Consider the following 26,556-nt stretch of genomic DNA (forward strand, 5'->3'; position numbering starts at 1 on the left):
AAGAAAGAAAGAAAGAAAGAAAGAAAGAAAGAAAGAAAGAAAGAAAGAAAGAAAGAAAGAAAGAAAGAAAGAAAGAAAGAAAGAAAAAGCAAGTAGGCAAGGAAGACCTAAGAACTTAATTTTAACACCAAGGAGCCTCTTAAAGAATATGACCCTATGAGCCAGTGAGCCGTTTCTGATGAGTCAGCCACTCATTGACCAACCAGGCAATATATTTTTGTGCATTCACTTTATTCATCTGGTAAGGTGTCATTTACAAAATCAATGGTCCAGGGAAAGTTAATTGAAAGGCCTCCCACAAGTGCTTAAATCCAGGATGATGCGTCTGTGTGGCAATTAAGGGGTGCGGCTTACAGAGGAACTCTGTGGCTGGCTGAAGTAGACGCGGGCTCCCAGCCTGGTGGGGGCCTGACCACAGGGGCATAGGCGGGAGGAGCTGGCTGCTGCCCTCACATGAACCCGCTGTCTGCTCTTCCCCCGGCACAGCTTCATTCCTTTGCACTCCGAAGGCATTTCTGGTACTTCAGAGCTCCAAATGAACTAACGTTCCCGCAACCCTAGGAGGGGCCACCCTTTACATGATTATTAAGCAAGGCCTATACTTTCAGTTTATATTTTAGAAAGAGTTGTTAGAAATGGAGCTCAGGGTAGTGCTGAGGGTGGGGAAGATGGAGGGGCAACTGAGAGAGGACAGAAAGAAGTGGCACATGAGGATGAGAGAAGAAAGATGTGGTACCGATGGGCAGGTGGACCAGGAATGAGGCCTCACCAGGGGGCCCTGCTATGGGGTCCTTGCTTTGTTTGTGCTGTGGAACCCCTGGCAGCCTGGGGTTCCTCAATATAATGTTTTTAAATGCATAAAATAAAATTCATAGGGTTACAAAGCAGACCACAGTGATGTTGAAACACAGTTATCGAAATGCTTAAAAGACGATTTTGTGATATAATAATACGTGTGCTTTTTTTGGCCAATGCATTACATAATATCTAGTTGTGGCCCTATTAATTATTTTAGAGGTAGTGATGTTAATAAATGCGATTTCAAGATATCTGCAATGACTGTCACTTGATACTAAAATATCTTTGGCTTTTACTGGTAGAAAAGTTGTAGGGCTTCTGTAAGTGCTGTGGCTTGTTGCCAACCTTGTGTAATTGAAGGAAATGCTGACTACCCACTCGAGGTTAGTGAAAATAAAGTTTTAGTTTTTTTTCCATCCCACTTTTGAACATGCTGGATTCTCTCTATGGGGCACTTGTGGGTCTGTAGGCCCCCAGATGAAGAAACTCTACAGAGGTTTGGAGTTACCTGGGCAAACCCAGTGGGGAGACAAAGGCTCCAGTCCTTAGACCCTGTAAATCACACAGGCAGCTCCGCTGATGTTTTCTAGTTGCTGTAGGCGAAGGGCTCAGGCAGAGGGTTCTCATTTGATTTCTTACGCTGGTTTTATAAAACCTGTTATTTATAGCTCATTAAAACATGCCTGTGGCTCACGAATTACACACAGCTGAATTAGCTACAAGGATGGTTAATTAAGAAGCTGCCAAGGAAGAGGGAGGAGGTTGTTGCCACATCTGCGTGATATTCAGGAGAAAAGTCTGCCGCTCTTCGAGTGGGGCCCACTGAGTTTGTCTCCAGCAGCCTTGGAGACGGTGCTTGGATGTTGGCAACCCGCTGAGAGGGTTTCATCAGGATGTTGCTTCCCAGTGGACATGGAGGGAGGTGGTAGCCAAACAACCTCCGAGGGCAAAAGGCTCGTATTGGGGCAGTTTTCTTCTCATGTTATCATTGCTGCCCTGTTTTGGGTTCTCCCAGCTCTTTAAACTAGCAATTCCTTAAGTCAGCTCTGCAAACCACCTGACTCTACATGCCTATAAGTGGTACCTGGGGAGGGTGTGGAGCCTGGCCTGGCTCTGCTGAGTACAGACGTCTTGAACTTGACAACTGTTGCCCCAAAGTTGCCAAGGCAACTTGCTTCTGCTGACAATATTGGTGGCAGAAAACGAGATGGAGAGAGGAGACACATTGCCTCCCTTTAAGAAAAGTCCAGAACCTACTGAGTTGTATCAGTTTCTTATATGGCTATTAACCCCTTTATCAGATACATGGTTTGCAAATATTTTCTCCTATTCCATAGGTTACCCTTTCCTTTTGTTGATGGCTTCTTTTGCTATGCAGAGCTTTTCAGTTTGATGTAGTCCCACTTGTTGATTTTTGCTTTTGTTGCTTGTGCTGTAGATGTCATGTCCAAAAATTCATTGCCAAGGCTGATGTCAAGGAGTTTATTCCCCCAATGTTTTCTTCTGGGAGTTTTATGGTTGCAGTTCTTACATTGAAGTCTTTAATCCATTTCAAATTAATTTTTTGTGAGTGGCATAAGATAAGGGTATAGTTTCATTCTAGTTTCAATATCCAACTTTGCCGGTACCATTTGTTAAAGAGGTCATCTTTTCTCCTTTGAGTATTTTTGGCTCCTTTGTCAAATATTAGTTGACCATATAAGTAATGGTTTGTTTCTGGGCCATTGATTCTGTTCCACTGGTCTATTTCCCTGTTTTTATGCCACTACCAAACAATTTTGATTACTACAGCTTTATAATAAAGTTTGAAATCAGGAAGTGTGATGCCTCCAATTTTGTTCTTCTTTTTCAGGATTACTTTGGCTATTTGGGGGTTTTTGTGGTTCCATACAAATTTTCGAAACAGTGCACCACAACTATAGGTCATGTTCCCATAATCTGTAATAAACTTTAACATTTGATTGACCACTAATAAAGCAGTGTTGTAAATCTTCAAATATTGCCTTATTTAATCCCTTATTTACTATCTAAGCAGTAGATACTATTAGTTCTATTTTATAGATAAAGGAAAATGTATATAATTTTCAAAGTGAAAGAGCTGGAACTTGAGCCTCTGTAGTTAGGGTTAGGAAATTATGGCATGATTCTTATATTTACACAACAACCTTCCCTTTTAAAGAGCAGTATCCCTTGTGCTTTGAAAAGCTTGTTTATAGATTGTGAACAATTAGAAAGACTGAATATAAAGGCATTTAAAGTTAGAAGTTTAAGAAGCATTGGTCCTCAAATCAGAAGGAAGAGTTTTTTGGGAAGATAATCTGATGTTCAAAATCATTTTGTATTTGACTTTTGAAACAAAGCTTCATGATATGAAGGCAGGTAAAGTGATTATCCTTTTCCAATTGCTTTTTCCACTGCCAAGATGCACTCAGGATAAAATGGCTAATTTAATAAAGCAGTCACTTTTTCAGTAAATAACAGGATGAGCAGCCAAGTTCAGTTTGAAACCTATATTTCAAGATTTCTCAGCGATTCCCAAACAATTTTTATAATCCCAGAGAAGGCACAAACTGAGGCACCACATCCTCTTCCCCATCTTCATCATCACTGTCATCAGCAGGAGACACATCATTCCTGAAGCCCAGGGATGGCTCCCCATTTAATGCAGCTGCTTTGTTAATTGACCCAGAGTGTGACCAGCTAAATAGCCTGCTGCATCTTGCAAAGAGAACTGGATTGGAGACCTGGATCTGCTGGGTGACCTTGGAGAAATCACTTATTACCCTGTTTGAATCTTATTTTTCCTCCAGTTGTAAAATGAGACCAGCACTGCCTGTCTCACAAGGTCATTGTGAGGATTGCTTGAGACGATCTGTGGAGGAGCACTTGCCTCTGCACAAATGTCCTGTATTGTCTGAGTATCTTGGAGATACTCAGAGAGCTCCTTAAAGAAAGAGTTTCCACGAATTCTGCCCCCAGAGGGGGCATGAGGCATAGGCTGTCTTCCTTCTCAATTAGCAGCAGAGCCACCCACCACTCATCATTAATATATATATATATATATATATATATATATATATATATATATATATATATATATATTATTTATCTTGTTAACGTTCCCACTATAGATGGGGCACAAGCTTTGCATAAGTCATTTTTTTTGTTCCTACTGTCTCTAATGGCTCCTGCAANAATGGCTCCTGCAAGCAAAAGGCACTCAGAAAATACAGTCAGCTGGTAACATTTATTAAACCCCAAACATGTGCCAAGAACTGTTCCAAGAACTCCACATTGATGAATGCACATGATCTTCACAATAAGCCTTTGAAGGAAGGACTGTTATTATCCCATTTAATAGGTGAAGAAACAGAGGCAAAGAAAGGGAAGAAACCCACACATGTGCATGCAGATATTGTGACCGAGAGCCTAGAGTCTAAGCCACTCTGCTTTGTTGCTTTGTAAATGCATGTTAAAGATGAACACCAGCTGGCGGGAAAGAAGAGAAGGCTTTTGCAGTCCTCCTACCACGTGCCACACCCTTCAGTACTGGGTTGGATAGTGTCTCCTAACCCCCAAATTCATGTCCACCCAGAACCTTGGAATGAATATGGAGTCTATTTAGAAATAGGGTCTTTGCAGATGTAATTAGTTAAGATGAGGTCATACTGGATTAGAGTAAGCCTTACATTCAATACGACTTGTGTCCTTATAAAAAGAGGGAAATTTGGACACTGACATGCATGCAGGGAGAAGGCCATGGGAAGACAGGGGCAGAGATTGGAGTGATGCCTCAACAAACCCAGGGACACACTGAAGATTGCCAGCAAACCATCAGGAGCTAGGAGACAGGCATAGAGCCCCCGGAAATCAGCCTTCCTGACATCTTGATTTCGAACTTCCAGCCTCCGGAACTGGAAAAATCAATTTCTGTTGTTTTAAGCCACCCAGCCTGTGGTGCTTTGTTGCAGACCTAGGAAACCAATACATCTCTCTCCCTGTTCTCTGCTCCCTAGTGAAATGAAGAAACTATTGCACAAATGACTCAAAAACCTAAGAATCTGAGGCTTTGGGGGTGGGAGGGTTTAGTGTTGCATTAGCTCATTTCCTTTTTCTCTGATTACACCTCGTAGAAAACCAGCCCACTCAATTTAAGAAAGAGTGAGATTGTCCCAGGGGCCATTATCTCTTGGTAAAGTAAAACCAGTCTCAAAAGGTGGCCTGCTCGAACAGCCCATCTTCATTAATCAACCAATAATGCTGCAAAGTGCAAATGTGCACTTCCTTCTGCCCCTCTGCCCCGCCCCCTTGTTTTTGGAAGAGGAAAGGGCAGCTGGAGAGATGTCATCTCAGCCTAAGAATCTGAATTGGTCTGTGAAAAACAGAGTGAACTACAATTTCAAATGCCTGCTCTGATGCTTAGGGGAGGAGTCCTGGATCAAATGGCCTGTTCAATGAAGCATTTGATTATTAGCAAAGTTCCACGCTGGAGTCCAGGTTTAGGAAGGAGCTAGAGGTTGCTCAGTTCCTTGCCATGACTGAGAATAAGAACTTTTTTTCAGAGATTGCCAAGGGGCTGGGAAAGAGGAGCACAGTGGGATGGGAGATGGCCAGGTTCTACCCAGAGAGGCCACCCTGCAAAAGTCCTTGGTCAATGGGCTTGACCAAGGGTTTTTCAAAAAAAGGCATGGCTGACAGTCCATATCAAGTTGTGAGATTATGATGTAACTGTCCACTCTGGTTGCAGCTAACCTTTAGCAAAAGTTTCCTGAATACATAGCCATGTATTAATTGTCCTTTGGGGAAAAGGAGGAGGTGTCCTCAGAGACACAAGGGGAGATGCTGTACAGAAAAGAGGTGAACAGGAAGGACTGCCTTGATAGGAGACAAACAAGGAGTTTCATAGCTTCAGAAAGAAGAAAGAAAAAGAAAGAGAAGAAAAAGAACACTTCTGGCCAGAGTGATCAACGAAATACATAAGCTAAAATTCCAACAAGTAGAACAGATGTGTGTGTGTGTGTGTGTGTGTGTGTGTGTGTGTGTGTGTGTGCGCGCGCGTGCGCACACACCCGTGCATGCCTGCCCCTTGGAGTTGTGCCATGGGCAGTTCTCATCCAGATATATCTCATGGTACGAATCAAAAGGTACAGAGAGAGCTACCTGAGGGAGCCCATGTCTTGCAGCTTACTCGTCTCTGTAAAGCAGTGAAGGAGCAGTGAAGAGGTGCGTTGGTAGCTTGAGGAGCATGGAAAGTATTTGTGAGCAACAAATGGGGACAATAAAAATAATAGTGAATTTAAAGCAATCCAAATGTGGGGGGTGTAGAAGGAACTCAGACAGACCTGCAGTGGGGACGACAGGGTCAAGACTTGGGCATTTCCTAGAGGGGACCTCAGGGTTTGTGCTAGTTTCTTAGGGTTGCTATAACAAATCACCACACATTTGTGGCTTAAACAACAGGGATTTATTCTTTTACTGTTCTGGAGGCCAGAAGTCTAATCGGTCTCACTGGCTGAAATCAAGGTGTTGGCAGGGTCATGCTTCCTCCAGAAGCTCTCAGGGGGGATCTATTTCTTGCCTCTTTTGACTCCTGGTGGCTGCCAGTCTTCCTTGGCTTATGGCCACATCACTCCAGTCTCTGCCTCCGTGGACACATGGCCTCCTCCTCTTCTGTCTGTGTGTAGTAAATTTCCCCTCTCTCCCTCTTAGAAGGATACTGTGATTGCCTTTAAGGCCTATTAATCAAGAATAATGTCCTCATCTCGACATCATTAATCACATCTACAAAGATTATTTTTTTCCATGTACGTTAATATTCACAGGTTTCAGGGATTAGGACCTGACATCTTTGGGCACCATTATTGAGTCTATTACAGGGTCTTTTGAGGCAGGGAAAGTAGCCAAGTAAATATCACAGAAGCTGGAGAAGAGCTCTTGGACTTGGTATCTAGGCTGATGTGAAGACACCAGGAACAAAACTTTCACCAAGGGCAGTGTATGGGGGCAGGTAGGCCCCACTGTGTAGCCAGCCTCTCTGGCCCCTGGAATTGTGGTCAGCCTACCTTTTCCAAATTCCTATAAGAGCCATTAAATTCCTTGCCAGTTTCACAAGACACACTTATGCAAAATGGAAAGGGAAATGCAGAAAAAGCTGCCCTCTTTGGTCATGAATTTGAAAGGCTTAGCTACAAATGTAGTGTGAAATTGTCTGCAATTCCTGGCAGCAGTCGTGAGTCACATATTACTGTCTGACATTTACGAACATTCTTCATTGCAGTTTCTAGACTTTGTTAAGAGAGAGATACTGAATTTGTTGGATGACAGACTCAGTATCCAACAGCCTTTTTGTTAGAGCAATGGGTCAAATCCAAGAAGATGAAAGTCTACAGGCATAAATTAAAGACCCTGGACTTGGCCCATGGAGCCAACTGAACAAATTCTACGGGAAAGAGGAGACTTGGCTGAGTAGCAGCACATATAAATACTTGTTCTCAATAATAAGCTCACACTGAATCAAGAAAATGTGATGAGGGGGCCTTAAAAAAATGTGGTGCCTAAAAAGCCAATGTGATCTTGGGCTGCATTAATACAAAAAAAAAAAAAAAAAAAGGAACCAAAAACAAGGAAGGCAATTCCAAAACTGACAAAGGGAGAATAAATTAATTGAGTATACAAATCTACTGCTTTAAGAGAATGTTCCCGAATCGGGGGTTAACAGTTTCTGGAAACACATATGCAATTTTATATTGGCTGTAGGCAGCTAGCCTTGAAGAGGAATAGCATTAGCGGGAAGTTGAGAAAGAAATGGAAGACATGGGTGGATTCAGGGTAGACTGAGGCAGAAGATATTTGAAGGAGGGTAATATCTCGTAGTGATCTTTAAAAGCTCACCAGAATTATTATTTCTTTCCCCTGCAAATATATATCACTTTTGTACATAAAACTAGATTAACTTAGATTAAAACATGGGAAGCAATAGTTGGGGTCTGTGCTATGCTGGTAAAACCATACCGGAAGCATGAATTTAGTGGGCAGTGGGCAGAAAAATACTGCAGGACATTTGTAAAGGAACAGCTAATATGGCGCAAGTTTTCAAAACCATATGATGAAGAAGGGGGGATTGGGTGTGTTTAACTTGGAAAAAACGCTTTTTGGTTATGGGAATGGCCGCTTTTGGAAGAGAAAGTCTACGTATTCTAGATGACAAGCAACACAGAGAAAAGTTTAGAATTCTATTACAAAGAACAAACTTTCTAATAGTTTCTTAGAAAATAGTGTCTCCGTTGATTTAAGTAGAGCATTGAACATTGATCACTGGAAAGGTGGTTAGGCATAAACTTTAAAATGACTTTGGATCCTGAGGTACAATGGCAGTCACTGTTGGGTGTCTACACATAGCCATACTCCTTTCTTCTTTAGGGAGCATGTTCAGGGAATAAAGCCCATTTCCCAACTCTGGGGCTAGCCAAATGGGAGGAAGATACATCCTGATTCACCTCAGTCAAGTATGTAACCCTAATTCCCTTTACCGGATTGGCTTAGTGTCAAGTATATAACTAGTTGTGGTCAGAAAATGTGGGGACGTCAACCTGGGCTATTTCTGAGAAGGATTTTGTTTCCTGATAAAGAGAGGAAAGGCAGGAGTTCCCTTTTAGGGGGGTGTTGCCGGGGGGGGGCCGGATAGAGCAAAGGGAGAAGTTGGGTTGTGAAGCAGTTGTGACAGAGGCCTGAGCTGGGCCTACAGTGAGCTCTAGAGCTGGATAGCACTGCAGAGCCATCCCTACAGAGGCCGGGGGTATGGGGCTCTGGGTCCAAGTCTTTGGATGCAGGTTGCCCCCAGGGGAAAGACAGCATCCTTTGGCAGAAGGCAATTCCTGCAGAGGGACTTGGCTGTGAAATGTCAGCAGCTGACAGTCCCTGCAGTTGGGGGATGAGTACTTGGGTCCTGAAGGGCGGCACATGGTGGCGTTGCCAATGGGAACCACTTCCCTCCTCCCGCTGAAGGCTGTGGCAGGCTGCCATGCAAAACACTTCCATTTCCTCTGGGGGGAGCACTTCTGGCATATATGAGGTCCCTGTGGCTAAATTAATGCTCTAAAGCACAGACTCTATCTAGGGGAGGAAGGGAAGACTTGAGGGGCCATCTGGAAAGACTAGCTTCTTTCTCTGAACAGCTCAGCTGTGCTGAAGCAGATCCCTGCCAAGGAGGTGAAAACAAAATGCTTCATCCAAGCTGTCCACCCTGGGGCCTCAAAGGAGCACCAGTCTGGCGGTGGCAGCTGTGAGAGGGGGATGCTGTCAGAAGGAAACACCCATATGTTATCAAAGCTGGTCAAGGTTCGAGTCACAGATTTTGAAAATCTGGCATTCCCCTGCCAAAAGATGTGCGTCAGACATAATGACCTGGCACGCCCAGGATCAACATCCTCTGGGAAACAAGAAACCCAAATCAGGACGTTCTCAGTTTCCTTGACTAGGTGGGACGAGTCATGGCCAGGATGTGGCTTCCAGACTGCTTCATGGAGCCTTGCTCTCAGCCGACTCTGGTCTGCCCGACACAACGTGGCACTGAATTGCACATAGCCTGTATGGTCTCTTAACTGTATTGATGGAATGGCGTCCCCTTTTCTCCTGTAAACGCCATGCTACCTGAGGCCTACTTCATGCTTTTTTGCATCTGTCCAGATCTGTCACCACTTAGAAGTTTGATTTCAAGGCTGTTAGCAGGCTTTCTGTTTCCATATACCCTCCCTCCCACACAGTGTGGCTATTATTAGTTGTAAGGAAACAGGTTTTGTTTTCTTTAAGTGGACTGATGGGAAAATAAGCACAAAATTCCCTCAAGTCTTTGCTGAGGATGAGTTACTAGAACTGAGAGGAAACCGAGGCACCTGTTATCAAGGCCTATGACGTGTTTGCAGAGGGCAAGGTTGTGCTTTCTCAGCATTTCATATTCCCTGGGCCTTGGGGACTAAGGCAGAGATAAGGACCCAGCTACATAAACCCACTTTCGTGGTGTTCACCATGTGCCATCACACAGCTCTGCAAAGTGGCCGCTATTTTCACTTTACAGATGAGTAAAGTGAGGCACAGGAAACTAGGGGGCACACAGCTGGTGAGACTGGAGCTGGGATTGGTACATGGCCCCAAATCTGGGCTCAGAGCCGTAGTCCTGCACTGCGGGTGGGAACTGCTCAAAAGTGACCCAATGGTGTAGTTCCTAGGCTGTTGGCAGAACTAACAACACAAAAGCAGCGAGGCCAGTGGGAGGCAAGGCACTGGACACCCCCTAGGACTTATTCCTTGGAGTAAGTGAAACCAGTTTATCAAGTGAGCACAATTTGAAAGAGGACAAGAAAAAGGAACTTGATTCTTTCTTGCCCTCCTCAGGAAACTTGAAGTGTGTTCCTCACGCCTGGAGGAAATCTCAGGCAGTACTCATTGCTTTTCCAGAAAATTTTAGATATAACAAAAAGTGAACTCCAGTCTAATGCCTAAACTCTAAACTTCACCTAGTTTAGAACACTCTCTTTTCCTGGCATATTAGTGTCCCATGGCTGCTGTAATAAAGTACCACAAATTGGGTGATTTAGAACAACAGAAATTTATTTTCTCACAGTTTTGGAGGTGAGAAGCCTAAAATCAAGGTGTCAGCAGACTCCCACTCTCTCTGAAGGCTCTAGGGAAGGATTTTTCCTGGGCTCTTCCAGCTTCCTGTGGCTGCAGACATTCCTTGGCTGTGACTACGACATTGCTCCAATCTCGACATCCATCTTACACGGCCTTGTCTTCTTCTCCTGTGTCTCTCCTTTGTGTGCCTCCTATAAGGACACTTACCATCAGATTTGGGGCCCACTCAGATAATCCAGAATCCCTAATTATATCTGCAAAGAACTTTCTTTCCAAATAAGGTCACGTCCATCAGTTCTGGGAGTCAGGATGCAGACATATCTTTTGGGGGGGCCACCATTCAACCCATCACATCCAGCTTGGGCTTACTTTTAGTTTGGAAGCCTGCCGTAGAAGGGGTGTATGTGCACATGCATGTGTGAGCGTGTGCGTGTTTGGAGTGAATTTCATCTTTCTTTTCTTTCCCCACCTCTTTCCTAGTTACCGGCCCCAGCTCGCGACCCATGCATGGACTGGCACAGGGGCAAGGTGGAGAGAAAGGGAAACGAGAGACCCAAATCAAGACGTTCTCACTTCTCAGCAGGCTCAGGTGGACCGTTGACCTTTCTTTTTCTTTTTCTTTCTTTTTTTAAAAATTTTATTGGGGAACAGTGTGCTTTTCCAGGACCCATCAGCTCCAAGTCAAGTAGTTGTTTCAATCTAGTTGTGGAGGGTGCAGCTCAGTGGCCCATGCAGGGATTGAACCAGCAACCCTGGTGTTATGAGCACTGCACTCTAACCAACTGAGCTAACTGGCTGCCCCAGAGGTTGACCTTTCTTATGTGGGACACTTTATGGATTATTATCTCTCCTACACATGCCACACGTTCAAAGCTGGCCTATGGGAAATGCATCCTTGGCCTACATCAGTCTGGAAGCATTGATATTCCCAGTGTCGATTGGGTATTCCCATCCAATCACCTTGCTCACCAACAGAAACATCACCAGACACAACCTGGAGATTCTCCAGGTAGGAATCAGATCTCAGCGCCCATGTCCCTTGAACACCAGGGGCCAGCTGTCAAGGCTCTATGAGGGGTTCTCCTGGAGCGCATCTGCCTCTCCCGGCTTTAGGCATGCAGGAAGACTCCCTCTCCTCCTCCACGGATAGCACATTGGCAACTTCGGCATAACAGTCCTCTCTGCTGGCTCTTCAGCCTCTGAGAGAAGTCCTGACTGTCTCTCCCACGGCCCGGGACTGCTGCTGGGCTGCCATGATGCTGGAAGGCTTGGCTTCCCATCTGCTGCATGGAGGGTCTGACAGCTCCGTTTAGGATGTGGGCGTTCTTGGCACCTGGTTTATTTTCTCAGCCTTTAGGACAGCTGCCCTGAACTCCAGACATCAGAAAGACCTTATTTTCACATTGTGTTCTGTAAGTTAGTGGGGGTTATTTCCCATTCTCTCACATTGGACTTACCACAAGGATAAAGCATATGATAAATCACTTAGATACAACAAAGTGGCACATAGGTACATTGTTGGCTTGGTGACTGTATTCGTCAGTTCGGGGCTGCTATAACAAAATACCGTGGGCTGGGTGGCTTAAAGAGTAGACATTTATTTTTCACAGTTCTGGAAGTTGGAAGTCCCAGATGAAGATGTCAGCAGATTTTGGTCCTTTGAGGCCCTCTCTTTCTGGCTTGCCAATGGCCAGCTTTTCACTGTGTCTCACATGGCCAAGAGAGAGAAAGACCTCTGGCCTCTCTTTTTCTTTCATTAAAGACACTAATCCTATCAAGGATAGGGGCCCCAACCTTGTGACCTTATCTAAACCTAATTATGTCCCCAAAGCCGCACCTCCAAATACCATCACACTGGGGGTTAAGGCTTCAATATGTGAGTTTGGGGAGAGAGGGATACACAGACTTTCAGTCCATAACAATAACCTTATATAATAAGATAGTTATTCACAAATATGAGAACACCAGCAACACTAGAAGTAGAGATTTATTTAGTAAACATTTATTGTCAGCCTTCAAGTACAGAGGGTGGGAAGCTGGAAGTCAGGACACCGAGGAGAAAGGATAGAAAGATGAATGCAGTGCTGTCGCCAAACCCATTTCATCATTTCTGGAAATCCACTCTTAGAGGTTTGCTCTGACATCAGAGCTTTTGTGTGGCCCATGTTAAAGTGCCCATACCCCAGGGAGAGGGTCCTTGCCAAGGCCTAATCAGCATGGCGTGGTTTCTCCAACAGGCTCCGTGGGAAGGTGCGTTTCTATGTCAGCCCAGTTCACTCCCTCTCCCCCTGCCTTAGCTGAATTTAATGCTTTCATCATTCTGAAATGGGGTGACTGAAAAAAGTGGCCTACCTGACCCTCCACCCTGGCAACCATCTCACACCCTGGCAACCATAGTCTTAAAGCCCAGAATATATCTGTTTGTACCTGTGAGGGTCCCTCCAGGAAGCAGAATTGCACTCAGTTGGTTCAGCAGAAGGGCTTTGATGAAGGAAGTATTTACAGATGTGGAGTCGGGGCCCCAAGCATGGACAAGGGTTGTGGGCACAGAGATTAGCACAGGAGGGAAACTATTTCTAGGCCTAAAATGGAAAAACAAAATAAAGGGAGGCCCTGAAGCTCTAGAAGAGAGCGTAGCTCAGCAGGAACTGTGTTTGGCATGTACAGCGAACGCTTTTGTGTCCCTGTCACATCCCATCAGCCTCCCTGCAGTTTCAGCTGCAGCTGTGATCTCATCCTGACAGCTTTCCACCGAAAGGGAGGCAAGTGTCCTCCTGATTTATTTCTAAGGGCCTTCTCCGAGGCGGCACCTGCTTGGCTTGCTTGAAAGTGCAGCTGGAAAGCAAAGGGGAGGCAATGCCCTGGAGGCACCCAGCAGACTGGGTAAGGCACAGGAGCTGGTGGAAGAATGCAAAGCTTCCCACCCTCTGACAGATATCACAAGAGATATTCTGTTCCCTGAGTTCCCGCAGCGGCACAAGACAACACCACAGTCACTTACAACAGTGATCTCAGTCACAGTCTTTGGTTTGTTTGTTTTTCCCCTCTCCTGTCAGGCCCTCACTGATCCTCCAGTCCTGGAATCACTTTCCCAATAAGTCTCTGAAACTCAGGACCTTGTATCAGGTTCTGCTTTCAGGAGAGCCCGTCCAAGACATGGAATGCCATAGCCATGATCAAAACAGCTGTCCCGAGTCAGGGAGCTTTGAGGGAAGAAATACCCCATTGTCTCTCTTCTCTCACTCTGCAAACTCCTGCTTGTGCCTCCTACTGGCTCTACAAGCAAGAAGCCAGCAGGCAGGGGAGGAGCTTGGGGGTGCAGTCTTTGGGGTTAGCTTTCCAGGACAGAGCAGGGCAGGAAAATTAAAAATGGATCTGGTGGGGGAAGCGGAGAATAACCAGTGGATTTTCTAAAATACAGAGCTTGTCACAGCACTCCTTTAATAATGATGATTGTGATGACAATACTGCTTATGGCATTTCTTAAGACCTCATGTGCTACAGATTTTGCATTGATGGTCTCATTCAATCTACACAGATACCCTATGAGGTAGATGTATCATAATTCTCATTTCACAGTGATGAAATTGATGCATGGTGTAGTTAATCAATTGGGCAAAAGCCATGCCACTAGGATGGACAGACTGGGGCAGCCTGTTTTGACTCCATAACCTTCACAGTTAAGTTTAAAGTCCTTAGTGCAGTACCTGGGGTTCTACCTTTAGCTCATGACTTATCTTCTCCCAGATTCCTACATTTAGACCAATCCTTAGCCACCCCAAATGACCTGACGTTTTCAAACTGTCACCTGAATCTCATGTCCCTCTTGTTAGCCTGCCTCATGGGCCTTCAGATCTCAGCTCAAGTACCACCTCTTGCTGGATACTGTGGTTCCCTTGTCCCGCCCCCATCCCCTGATCCCTCTGCACCCATCAGCCTTCTCTGTACTTTCATAGCTCTCAGGACCCACCCAGGTGGCATTCATGGAACTAAACAGAGATTTGATTTGCTGATTTATCTCTCCAGCACTGTGAGCTCCTTGAAACGACTGCACCTGGATCTGTCTTTATTTCTATCCACAGTGCCCAACATGTCATAAGGATTCAGCAAACATTTGTAAAACGAGCGGAAGAGGACCAGGTCTGGAACATGGAGCACTGCCAGTAAGACAGCCCAATTTGCGAGTCCAAACTTTGGGCAGCGTCAAGGAAAGCCAAGGTGGTTGCAAACACTAAAGTACCGTTTCCTTTTCACAGAATGTCAGAGACTTGACGCACACACCGTGTTCATACAATGGGCTCACGTGCTGCTGGGCAGCAAGGTTGTAAGGATGCAGGGCTTGAGATTTGTTTTCTGATCTGGACAATGGTATAGGTAGTAAAACTTGTCTTGGAGGGTCGATGTGAAGGTCAATAGAGACAGGAGGGTGAAAGTTCCCTGGGCGTCCTAAAGCACTGACAGCTTTCAAGTTGTAAGCACTGCGGAGGGCAGGTGAGACTCCCCTGGAGAAGGTGGGCCTCTCTGGGAGCTGCACTCACTCCCTCCCTCCACAGGTCTTATCTTTTCAAGCAGTGTTCAAGCCATAATTTGAATGGAATATTCAGAGGGTGCCCCAAAAATGTATACACAATTAAGAAAGGGAAACTGTATTAAAATTGTAGTACTCAATATGCAGTAATACCTTGCTTTGCGAGCATAATTAGTTCTGGAAACAAACTACTCGTATGGAAAGACATCGCTCATTTACCACGCTAAAAGGTATTAGAAATGTTTGCTCATCTTGAGGAACACTCGCAAACCACGTTACTCGCAATCCAAGGTTTTACTGTATACCGATAACAAAAGATGAATACAAGTCACGTTTGACTTCTGCAATTACAAGAGGTGCTCAAAGTGGTGACCATCAGCATCCAGACACTTCTGATTATGGCAAACTATTGCTTGAGCAAACGTTGACCAAAGTGTTCACTTGTACACATCTTTTTTGGCACCCCCGGTATATATATCCATACACATATTGGGTTGTCAGGAAAGTCATGACGTATTTTTTCTATGTTTTTCGTTGCAAAAATGCATCATGACTTTTCTGACAACCCAGTATATAAGTCATATATATATAGAGAGAGAGATCCCCTGAAATCACTCTTTCGCATTGCAGGTTATTTGCCTTCTCTCCTCCTTACTTACTTGTTTTTAGTTTAAAGTTAAAGGTGAATGAAAATTCATTTTCTTATAATCTTAAAAAAGCGTTTCATAACCTTTGTCATTCTTAGGCCACCCCAGGGCGTGCAAAATCAGATTTTGTGCACTTCGTTGCAGACTTGATTGACCGTGTTTGGGCGTTCACGTAAAGCCTTGCACTGACTTTCCTCTGGTGATCATATGGAAGAAGCAGAGAACCAGTTTCCCGTGGCACCTTTGACTGAGGTGCAAACTTCTCCCTAAGGCTACCAAGAAATCAGAGCACTATGTTATGGCTTTTGCCTCTCCTTGGATTCCTATCCAATCATGACGGATTGGTGGATTTGCCTAGTACCTCAGAAGTCATCCAGTGCATTTTCTCTCTCTGCCTTTGACTTGAAAAGATCAGGTAGCCAGAGAGGGTAAGAAAGTTGCCCAAGGTCCTATAACCAGTAAATAACCATGCTGGGGCTAAAAGGCAGTTCTTATGAATCCTCATCTAGTTACTTCTGCCATTCCTCATTTAACTTCTTATTATATTGTGCCGTCACACATAAGACCAATGATTCCTGTTATGGGCTGAATTGTGTCTCCTCAAATTCACATGTTGAAGTCTTAACCCCCAATAGTTCAGAATGTGGTTATATTTGGAGATAGGGTCTTTAAAGAGGTAATTCAGTTAAAAATGAGATCATGAGAGTGGGCCCTAATCCAATATGGCTGATGTCCGTACAGAGAAAATTAGGACACGGCCACACGTACAGAGGGAAAACCACGTGATGATACAGGGAGAAGATGGCCATCGACAAGCCAAGGAGAGAGGCCTCAGAAAAGAACAACACTGTGCACACCTTGGTCCTGTACTTCAAGCCTCCAAAATTGTGAGAAATTAAGTTTCTGTTGTTTAAGCCATTCAGCCTGTGGCATTTTGTTATGGCAGCTCTAGCATACTAATATAATTCCTCATAAAAATTGAGGAGGAGAAAAAGGAAAAACAAACAAACAAACAAACATCTTCAGCTCTTCTTTCATAATTATATCATTAGCCCCACCCATTGAACTAACAAATAATAAAATGAGAATGGTGCGTCTTTTTTATTTCAAAGCACATTTTTTCCATGTATGAAAAATAGATGTATTAGGATGTGAACAGGAAATGGAAGTTTGGTACAGAGAATGCCTCTTTTTTTTAGATTGCAGTGGGGAGGGGGGAAATTAACGAGTAATTTTTCCCCATTCCTAATTTTAAATATTTTAGATTAATGCAGGCATCTGACTTACTTCTCTAGTAAGAAATACCATTTTATTAACTACTGCCTCATTACTCCAGACAAAGAAATAGTCACTCCCTGCTTCCTAAAAATGTGAACTTTGTCCATGCTAACTTTCCAACATGTTTTCTAACTGTGCTAACCCTGACTTTTTGGGAAGGAACCCCAAAAGGTTCTTCTTGTCAAAAGAACCTGAAAAGAAAAGCATGCTGTTGTTAACACAAAAAGGAAGATGAGGTTTATTGGGAACTCTCTCCTCCCAGGAATGGAAGTTTCTGGGCGAGCACCCAAGCACAGCAGGGCCTGTAACCAGTACTGCTTTATTTCCAGAGATAGCACAAGTGAGAATTTCCATGTTGGCAATGCATTCTTTGTCTTCATTACATCCATTACAGCTTATTCCAATAGATGAGAGCACTGCAGTGATCGCTAAGGAGAGAAGGGCAAGTTAAGATTTATGACAATTAATTCACATAAAGCATTTGGAGTAGATGACATCATTAAGCGTGAAGAGTTTACAAAAATGCTGAAAATGCCCTTGAACCCAAAAGGAAGAAGGAGTCCAATCCACAAGGGATCACTGCATCTCTTTTTCTATTATCTCCTCCTGTTTATCCTTCTCTCTCTTCTTTCCTCTTGGCTTCTAAGAAGAGCAAGGGTGACTCAGAAGAGGTAGCCTAACATTGAATTAGAGATACGTAGTCTGAAGTATCGCATTCATGGTCCTGGCTGACTGGCTTCCACTGGGAGGCAGGGGGAACGCTGTAAAGGGAGCGGGAGAGAAGGTAGGAGATGGTTTGGCACTAACTGTGTGTTAGAGGTGCTTTCTCACTGCCAGGCTGGTAGCCAGGGTGGTGTGGAAGGTGGAAGCTCCCCTCAGTGGCGGCTGCCTTCTGGGTCTCATGAGTGGCGGGGACTTGGCAGTTCTTGGCAGTTCTTGAGTTCTGGCTCGTGCTCTAAAGGGCTACCAGTCTCCTGAGAAAAGAGCAGTGTTGGTGGAAAAAAAACAAACCAAAACCAAAAAATCCAGTTGCTGAAGTAGACACACATGTGGACAGGGTAGCATGAGCAGAGTGAGTGACCCACAGAATGGCTTGCATCTTTTCTTTCTGCCTCCCTTCCCCCAGCCTTCTCTCCTCCTCTGTTTGTCCTCTTCTGGTCTCTTGGGTTCAGCACTGGCCCAGGAGCCTGGCCAGACTCTGCATTTAGTCTCAGCTCTGAGGCTTCCTGGCTGACAAACTAGGGGTGTCATTTCATCTCTCTGAGCCCTAACTTCATAACCTATAAAAGGAGATAACCATATCTTGACTGCTTCATACAACTTTTTTTAAGCTGAGATAACATATTTGAATGAGGTAATATATTTTTCAATGCTTTGTAAGCTGAAGAGTGTGGTAGAGGTTTAGGTATTCTTTTCAAATGAATGTTATTTCCAGCCTTTCCGGTTTTGTTCTTAGATCTAGCGTTCACAAACTTCTCAAGATCGGGGCCAATATGTCATCTTAGTCTACGTGGAGACTGCCCCATGTCTCAGATGCCATCATTAGGGAATCATAGCTGTAAAAGTAAGATAATGCTTCTCAAAATAGTATGAGGGGAAAACTTTTTTTGAGGGTGGGATGGAAAAAATCTTCAGCAGTCCACAGAGTTTGCGTAGCTGTTATATGAAATTACACAGGTTTCTTTTTCTCTGGGGCTCCTTAGAACCATTAACAGGCTAAATTGCACCCTCCAAGGATGGGGAGTTTAGTCTTCAGTGTTTCTTAAAATTATTTGTCCAATGAACCTCTTAACACCTTCTGCAATTAGGAACATATTTTAGAATTCCTATTGGCATTTGTTGTTTTTATTAGTTAGTTAGACAGTTTGTAAAGTAATAGCAAGCTGAGAGCACTACCCCGACTACCCCGCGTATGAGGACAAGTAGACAATGTTTGATCAAAGGGGCAGTTTGGGTGACGGGGTGAGAGCTGGTGAGTCCTGGCCAAGCCTTCCTCCTTCTGGGAAAGCCCTGGGACCCTGGGGGTGTGGAGGAGGGTGGAGAACGGCTCTGTGGGACCAGACTGGGCTTGTGGGGGAAAGAAAAAGCACCAGGAGCACTGATTTCCTTATACTATTTCATTTAATCTTCTTAGCAACTTTCTGAAGAAGACACTATTAGAGTCATGTTTTCGATACTGAAACGGAGACTGTGTTGTCAGTGGTGGAACTGAGATTTGAATCCAGGTCAGCCTGCTCCAAAGCCCATTCTCCTTCCAGAATAAGATCCAGCTGGAGGTGAGGAAAACAAGTTCCACTTACTTTACAAATATGCGGTAAAAATTGTGGCAGCAACGGAGGCAGTGATAGTGGTCACTGAAGGCCGTAGTCAGGTTCAGGAAACACAGGCCTCTAAGTTCTTTTTAGGGGTAAAAAAAAAATCCTCTTACCCTGGGGTGTGCACTTTAAACTCAAGAAAAGCTGAAAGGGATCGGAGTAGAGTTGGGCTCTATAAAAAATCACTACCTTTATGGTTAAAGATTTATTAAGTGACCACAATGTGCTGGGCATGTAAATAGACTTGACCTTTGCCCTCAGGGAACCCAGAGTAAATATACAAGATTTACAGCCAGACTGTTTCATGGCCGACTAGATGTTTTACGACCATACGCATTCCAGGATCCTACCCAGCAGAGCTGAAAAATGTGGCTTGGAATGAAACTTGAAATGGAGGAAGTCGTACAAGCTTTGCAGTCACATCTACCTGGGCTCTGGCGCTGCACTTTGGTTAGCTGTGTGGGGTAGGGCAAGTTTCTCAACTTCTCTGAACCTCAGCTTCCTTTACACCAAATGAGGATGATAAATACTTGCTTCATAGGATGCATATGCCGTGTAAATTAAATAATGTATGCAAAATGCCAGGCCCACAGTAAATGTTAAATAAATGATAACTATGGTTATTAAAATTTCCCCGTTGTCCACAGGATCCTAGTCAAGCTCTCCTGCTTGGTACTTAAAACTTTCCGTAATTTGGCACCTACTTACCTGTCCAGCCTTTGCTCTTGCTTCCTGCCACTTACTTACTGGCCAACATCTATAGGCATTCATTCTATGATGCCTCGTCAAAGTCTCCACTCCCTTCAAGGTTTAGAGCATGTCTATTGGCCCCAAGACTCTTTCAGAGGGTCCTGAGGTCAAAATTGTTTTAATAATAATGCTAAGATGTTGCTTGACTTTTTCACTGTATTAACATTTGCACTGATGGGTGAAAGTAAAAGATTAGCAGTAATTATATTTATCACCACAACCCATGTGTAGAAAAAAATATATATTAGTTTCACAAAAGAATGTTTATCATAAAACAAAATTTTAATTTTATTAAAACTTGACCTTTGAGTATGCCTCTTTTTAATATTCAATGTGATGAAATGGGAAACATGCATACAGCACTTCTGCTGCCTCCTGATACTCAACGGTTGTCTAGAGCAAAGGCATTTGTGCAACTGAACTGGGAGCTGAAATGCCACTTTTTTTCAAGGAATAGCATTTTTATTTGAAAGAATAAGTGGGGGACAAAATATAGTTATTCAGACTTGGATATTTGGCTAACATTGTCTCAAAAAGGAACTGAATCTATCACTTCAAGAAAAACAACAGAGGGGCCGGCTGAGTGGCGTGTTGGTTAAGAGCTGGCTTGGGATGCCAGAGGGCCCCGGTTCGGATCCCACATATGAGGGCCAGTGACACTGCCCTCTACAGCTAAGATGCTGAACAACAGCTCAACCTGGAGCTGGGCTGCCATGAGTCATGGCGATGGCGTAGGCTGCAGCCCCTGCTGCAGTGGGTTGCCATGGGCTACCGTGAGCAGGCAGCAGCCTGCATGAGCGGCCGTCCAGAAGCCGGCGACTGATCTGCCTCGCCTGGGAAGAGCTCAATGATGGTGCCAACTTGGGCCAGTGAAGCAACGTCCTCCACAACTAGACTGAAGAACAAAAGGACAGCAACTTGTCTGTTCCCCTTCCCCCAATTCCCCAGCGCTGTTCCCATCCCCCAATTCCTCGATAAAAATCTTTTAAAAAAACAAAAACAACTGACAATATTTGTTGCCAATGATAAAATGTGGGCTTTCCAACAAAAATTAGAATTTTGGAAAACTTGTATCAACTACTGTGAGCTTGACAGATTTCCAGTAATTGCAGACTTTTTTGATGAGGTCTCTGGTAATATTAAAATGTGATTTTTTGGATATTGTATAATAAAATATATCAATATTTCAAACATCAAAATTTTCCAAATGACCACTGTATGAAGTTACAAAACCATGTCTGGTAAAACATCCATTCAAAGTACATGTAGACCAATGGGTTTTTATATAACAGTAAACAAATGTTCACTGAAGTGGATTTAGATTCCACATTGCAGCTAACCTTTAAGAAGTTACCATTTGTTGAAATTTGATGTCTTATCAAAGAAGAAAAATACCATTAAATATCTGAAAAGGGCTATTCTCCTTTTTCCAACTATGTATCTGTATGAGGCCAGGTTTTATTCATATACTTCAACCCAAACAACATGTCTCAACAGGTTGAACGCAGAAACAAATAAGATAATCCAGCTGTCTATTATTAAACCAGTCATTAAAGAGATTGGCAAAATGTAAAACAATACCATTTTTCTCACTAATTTTTTTGTTTTATAAATTATAGTTATTTTCATAAAACTGCTATGTTAGCACATAATTGGGTTTATTATTGTTATTTTTAAACGATTTGATTAATATTTTTTAAATTTCTGTTTCTAATTAGGTAAATAACCATATACATAGGGCATGTTAATAAAATAAAAGCTCTTTGGTATCTTCAGTAACTTTCAAGATTATAAAGAAGTTCTGAGCCCAAAAAGTTAGCACCATTGGCTTAGAATAAAAGTTCCACAACCTTTAGGAAAAATGTCCAACCATTCCATTAGGGTGAGCAAACTTTTCTTGAATTCTTGTAGACTTTAAGTATGTACTACTCCTCTATCACTTGGCATTTTCTCTTCATTCTCTGTTTTAAAATACATTTTTTTAAAATTTATAATATGTCTTGCAAGCTTCTCACAGGCCAGAATTATGTCTGGTTACATTTGGGAGAGGATGTTAAGGATGTTTCCAATATATGCCTGTTGTTGATAGGATATCAAGCTTCCTATTTTATTAGCATCATTGTCTTGATATGGTATTGCAAATGTGGCTGAACCTCACTAACTTACAAATACTGCTGGGGCAACAGTCTGAATTAGTGAAAAATCAGAATTTCAAACACTATATTTTTACATTTATATCCATGTTTTATATTTTTAATATTTTTCCTTAAAGTAAGACTAATACATACTCATTGTAGAAAATTTGTAAATTACAGAGTAAATAAAATAAAATGTCTCTACAAAATAAATAGTGCCTAGGTATTTTCTAGCCTTTAAAAAATTAAAAAGAACCTGCAATCTCACAATGTAGAGATAGTGGCTATCAATATTTTCATCTCTCGCCTTCAAGGACATATATCATCCATATAAAGAGAGTTTTACAGAAAATTGGAATCCTACTTATATTAAGTTTTGTATTTTCTCATGACATTAATTGCTCTTTGAAAATTATCTTTAGTAGCTCTGCTGTATTTCAATGATGTACATTTAGATTGTTTCTGACCTATTGTTTTTATCGATAGTGCTGTGTGAACATCCTTAAAGTGAAACAATTGCTGACGTTTTTCAGGATAGAATCTTAAAAATGGAATTATTATTTCAGTAGGAATTCCTAAATGCAGTTCGATTAATTAAAAAATTATGTCACTTGAAAAATGATGATTGTGTTATGGCCAATCAACTGTGATGGCAGGGAAAGCAGGAAGCCAAACAGAGCTTTCATTGTGAAGGACCAGCTTCCTCCATATTTCAGATCTTGAGCACTTGGGTATTCAGAGATGTTTGCAGTGGTGGTGCTGTAGACTCAAGTCTGAGGGGATATAGCTGTCAGGGAGCTTAGTACAAGCCACAGAACCCAAATCTGGCTAATTTAAGCAGAAAGACATCTACCAAAAGCCTGGATCACTCTCTGAATATTTAGTAGCACCAGAGAGCTAGGACTAGGGGCCACATGGCCAAGGTAAAGCTCCCAAATCACAGCAGATGTGGTCCTAAAAAGACGCCACTGCCTGCATCATCTTGCCATTGTGACTGTTCCTGGAGTTCACCACCACAGCTTCCTCCATGAAGACTAGGAGGGATGCCAGAGATGACAGTGAGCTCCTGAGTCACAGCTCAGCATGGATGCTGTGATGGGCAGAGACTTGTAATTGTCCTCATTCAAGCTGCAAGGGAGGCTAGAGAAGTGTGGCTCTGGCATTGGGGCATGGTATCCGCTTCCCAGCAAGAGATAGCACAAGGGGCAGTCTCTCGTATTGAAGAAGAGTTCAGTAGCTGAGCTGACAAAAAAAAGAGTGACAAATGCTTACCACCATAGACAGTAACAATGATTGTCAAGCTCCTGGGAACCTAGGACCTATTCTAGGAAACCTGACACTGATGGACCTTTCTGTTTACCAAACAGGAACACTCAGGTCTGATCTGTTATCGTTATCTAGTGCTTAGGACAGGGTAGATGTGCAGTAAACATTTCTTGAATGAATGAATGAATGAATGAATGAATGAATGTTTAGACACTATTGGTGGAAATGGATGCTGACCACTATGAAGGATGCTGACATTATATTCCATTCCATTTCATGGATGCTATCACTGGGAGTGCAATATAGAGCATCAGTCTGGAGACATCCATTTTTTCACGGTCTTCACATTTCCTCCTATATATTTTTTGGACCGTTAAAAGATAAACTGAGGCATATTAAAAATTTTAAGAGTTTATTTGAACAAACATTGATTCAGATTGTGTAGCCCAAGCCAGAAGTGATTAGGAATGCTCCACCCACAGGAGCCAGAGGCAAGACTTTTATAGAGAAGACAGGAAGCAAAGCAAGAAAATGATTTCATTGGCTATAGTGGCTGCCTTATGTGGGAAAGCCTAGTTGGCTGTTTGTGATTGGTTGTCCTTAGGTTTCAATTTCATAACCTTGAGGGATGTGCAGGCTTAGGTTTTGCTTTACTTACGTGGGCTGCTAAAGCATTAGAGTCACCTCAGTCTAATAGCCTCCTTGTTTAATTAATTGAATAGGGAAAATTTTCCAGGTGCACTGTCTCTGTTTTTTTCATTCCCCAAAAGAATAGAGAGCATTGGTTTTTTAAGTACATTGTCTCACAAGATGAGAAACAATAATTTCCAGATAATAAAACATTCCACAGGTCTGAACATTTGGGCCACCTGGGTGGACATGCGAGGCTTTTCTGAAGAATGATGCTCAGGCAGAAAGGGTTACATATGAGAGCAAAAAGGCATTTTGGATTTATGTTTCTGGGTGTGTTATCCTTTTCCCCTTGTATACCAGGCCAGTACTGTACACTCTTTCAAAAACAACATAATTTTTAAAGTGAAAGAATTGGTTGTATTAGTTTATAGATGGGAGAAAGGGGTTTGAATAAGTAGCCTATTCTGAGTGATTTCGATATTCCAAGTCTGATTTCATTATAAGAAAAGGAGAACTCAGTAACAAATGACGTCATCTGTTGGAGCCACTGAAGCATGAGAACAGTAGAGACACTGCCTTGCTTCTTTCCTGCTTTTGCCAAGAGTTGAAGTGGAACAGTGCAGATAGACGGCTTGGGATGATGTTTGGCAAGGCAGCTAAATGTCAGAGCTTGTTTTCCAGGGCCCTGAACGGCTAGTCCCTTTAAAGACACCCAGATCTCTTTCTTATTCTGCATCCATTTGTTTTCTTTTCCAAATAGATCACTTCTAGCTGCAAATACAAATTACAATTCATTTACACATCTGAGATGCCATATGCTAACTCACAGCAGGACTGAAAGTTAAAAAAAAAATCAGTAAAGTAAAAGAAACTTCCTTCTTTGGCTCACTAGGATGCCCACTAAGTCTCACCCAGCAGGACTGTTTAGGACGAGAACAGCTTGCCTTATCCGGACACATCTCCAGTCCCACACGGAGTTGAGAGTTTCTCACAGTATGCCATCCTTTCACTCCTCGGCAACTATTAACTGCTCTGCCTTCTCCCAGATTTCTCAAGTAATTGCTTGCTCTCTGCCAGCAAACCCAGCCACCTTTGAGGAACAAAGTGCACCCTCCTCCTAGTCAGTCTTGTAGTGTTTGAGTTGCCGCCAGTTACACTCCTCCAGGGCTCTGGCAGATGGGTCATGTCTCTTTTGGCTGATGAAGATGTAAGTGCTCACAGCTCGGAGTTAAACATCCAACAAGTAACAAAGTTGGACAAGATCTCCTAGGTTCCTTCCAGCCCTAATTTTCCCTGTATTCCCCGAGGTTCTAGCACGTAGTTCCAGCCATAGAGAGCATGTAGTAAGTTTTAGTCTCTGCGTGTCTTGGTAGAGATGAACGCATTTAAACACAGGGTCACAATGGCAGACATTTGCTGAGTGCTCACCATGTGCCTGACACCATCTTGATTAGCGCCTTACATGTAAGATCTGAGTCAGTTCTCACTTTAATGCCACAAGGGTGGTGATATTATCACTCTTATTTTAGAGATGGGGAAACTGAGGCACCAGCTGAATTAAGTAGCATGCCCAAGGTTGCAGTTAGTAAGAGGCAGAGCTGTGATATGAACTAGGGCTGTCCCACTTCAAAGCCCATGTTCCTCAGAATAATGACAATAACAATAATAAAATGACAAACAGCTTTATAGTGTGGTAGGCGCAAGTCTGGGGATTCTATATAAATCAACTCATATAATTTTCAAAACAATAGGAAGAAGGTCCTAATATTAGCTCACTTTTTACAGATAAGGAATCTGAAACAGAGACATTAAGGAACTTGCTCAAGGTCACACAGCTCATAAGTGGCAAACCTGGGATTTGAACCTAGGTTTCAGAGTATGTGTACTTTACTACATGCTGTTTGGTGAGCACTTCCCTGGATTTAGCTACAGATTATGAGAAAGCTACACCTCCTCGCCAATGGCCAGAAGTTAAAATGCAGCTCCCCTTCCAGGAGTTCTTTTGGTCTGAATCTGTGCTCGTTTTCTGGGTTATGCTATCAGCACCTGCATGGCCGATTCTGCTCCTCCCACGCACAGATGGCTTTCATGGGTGGTCCAAATGGCCTAAACCATTTCCTGCATATTTCTGAGAAAGTAAGGAGAGTGTGGTTTGTCTCTAAATGGAGGTCCTTCTACAGGGGAGGAGCAAGGGCCCCAAGTCCAAGAGCTCTGCTGGGAGGATGTACAGGAATCTAAAGTGCCAGAGCGTCTAGGAGTTGGTACATGATGAGTTCCCTGCGACTATCGATTCTCTACAAATAATACCTGTCCCCTGGGCGGACAATTCAGGCAGGCTGACCCCTCTCATTCCCACCTTTGTACGCACTGCTTCACCCAATGTGGTTCTGTTTTTAATCTGTTTTAGGTATACAGATTCTAAGAAAATTTTGTTCGAATACAGAGTTCTGCTAATTTTTTTTTTTTTTAGTCCAGAAAATAACCGAAGGATCTATCAGTTTCCTTCCTGTTCTAAGATTCTGTGTGTTCCTGTAAAAGCAGTTTCAATCTCTTTTAATGTTTTTCATTCTCTACCT

The 26,556-nt window shown here is 43.2% G+C and overlaps 1 long non-coding RNA gene across 2 annotated transcripts in view; it reads left to right on the forward strand.

Annotated features, from left to right (window-relative positions):
- The window catches only part of LOC109385506 (uncharacterized), a 35,856-nt gene extending 19,636 nt beyond the window's left edge, over positions 1-16,220 (forward strand). The window contains exons 2-4 of one of the 2 annotated variants that reach the window (XR_002124635.1): positions 10,909-11,017; positions 14,511-14,646; positions 15,702-16,220. This is a non-coding gene — a long non-coding RNA (uncharacterized LOC109385506). Of the gene's footprint in view, positions 1-10,908; positions 11,018-14,510; positions 15,134-15,701 lie in introns of those variants that run through there. The other variant, XR_002124634.1, reaches the window with a different exon arrangement.
- The last annotated feature ends 10,336 nt before the right edge of the window (positions 16,221-26,556 follow it).

This window comes from Hipposideros armiger, unplaced genomic scaffold (assembly GCF_001890085.2).
Source record: "Hipposideros armiger isolate ML-2016 unplaced genomic scaffold, ASM189008v1 scaffold_117, whole genome shotgun sequence".
NCBI classification, from domain to species: Eukaryota; Metazoa; Chordata; class Mammalia; order Chiroptera; family Hipposideridae; genus Hipposideros; species Hipposideros armiger.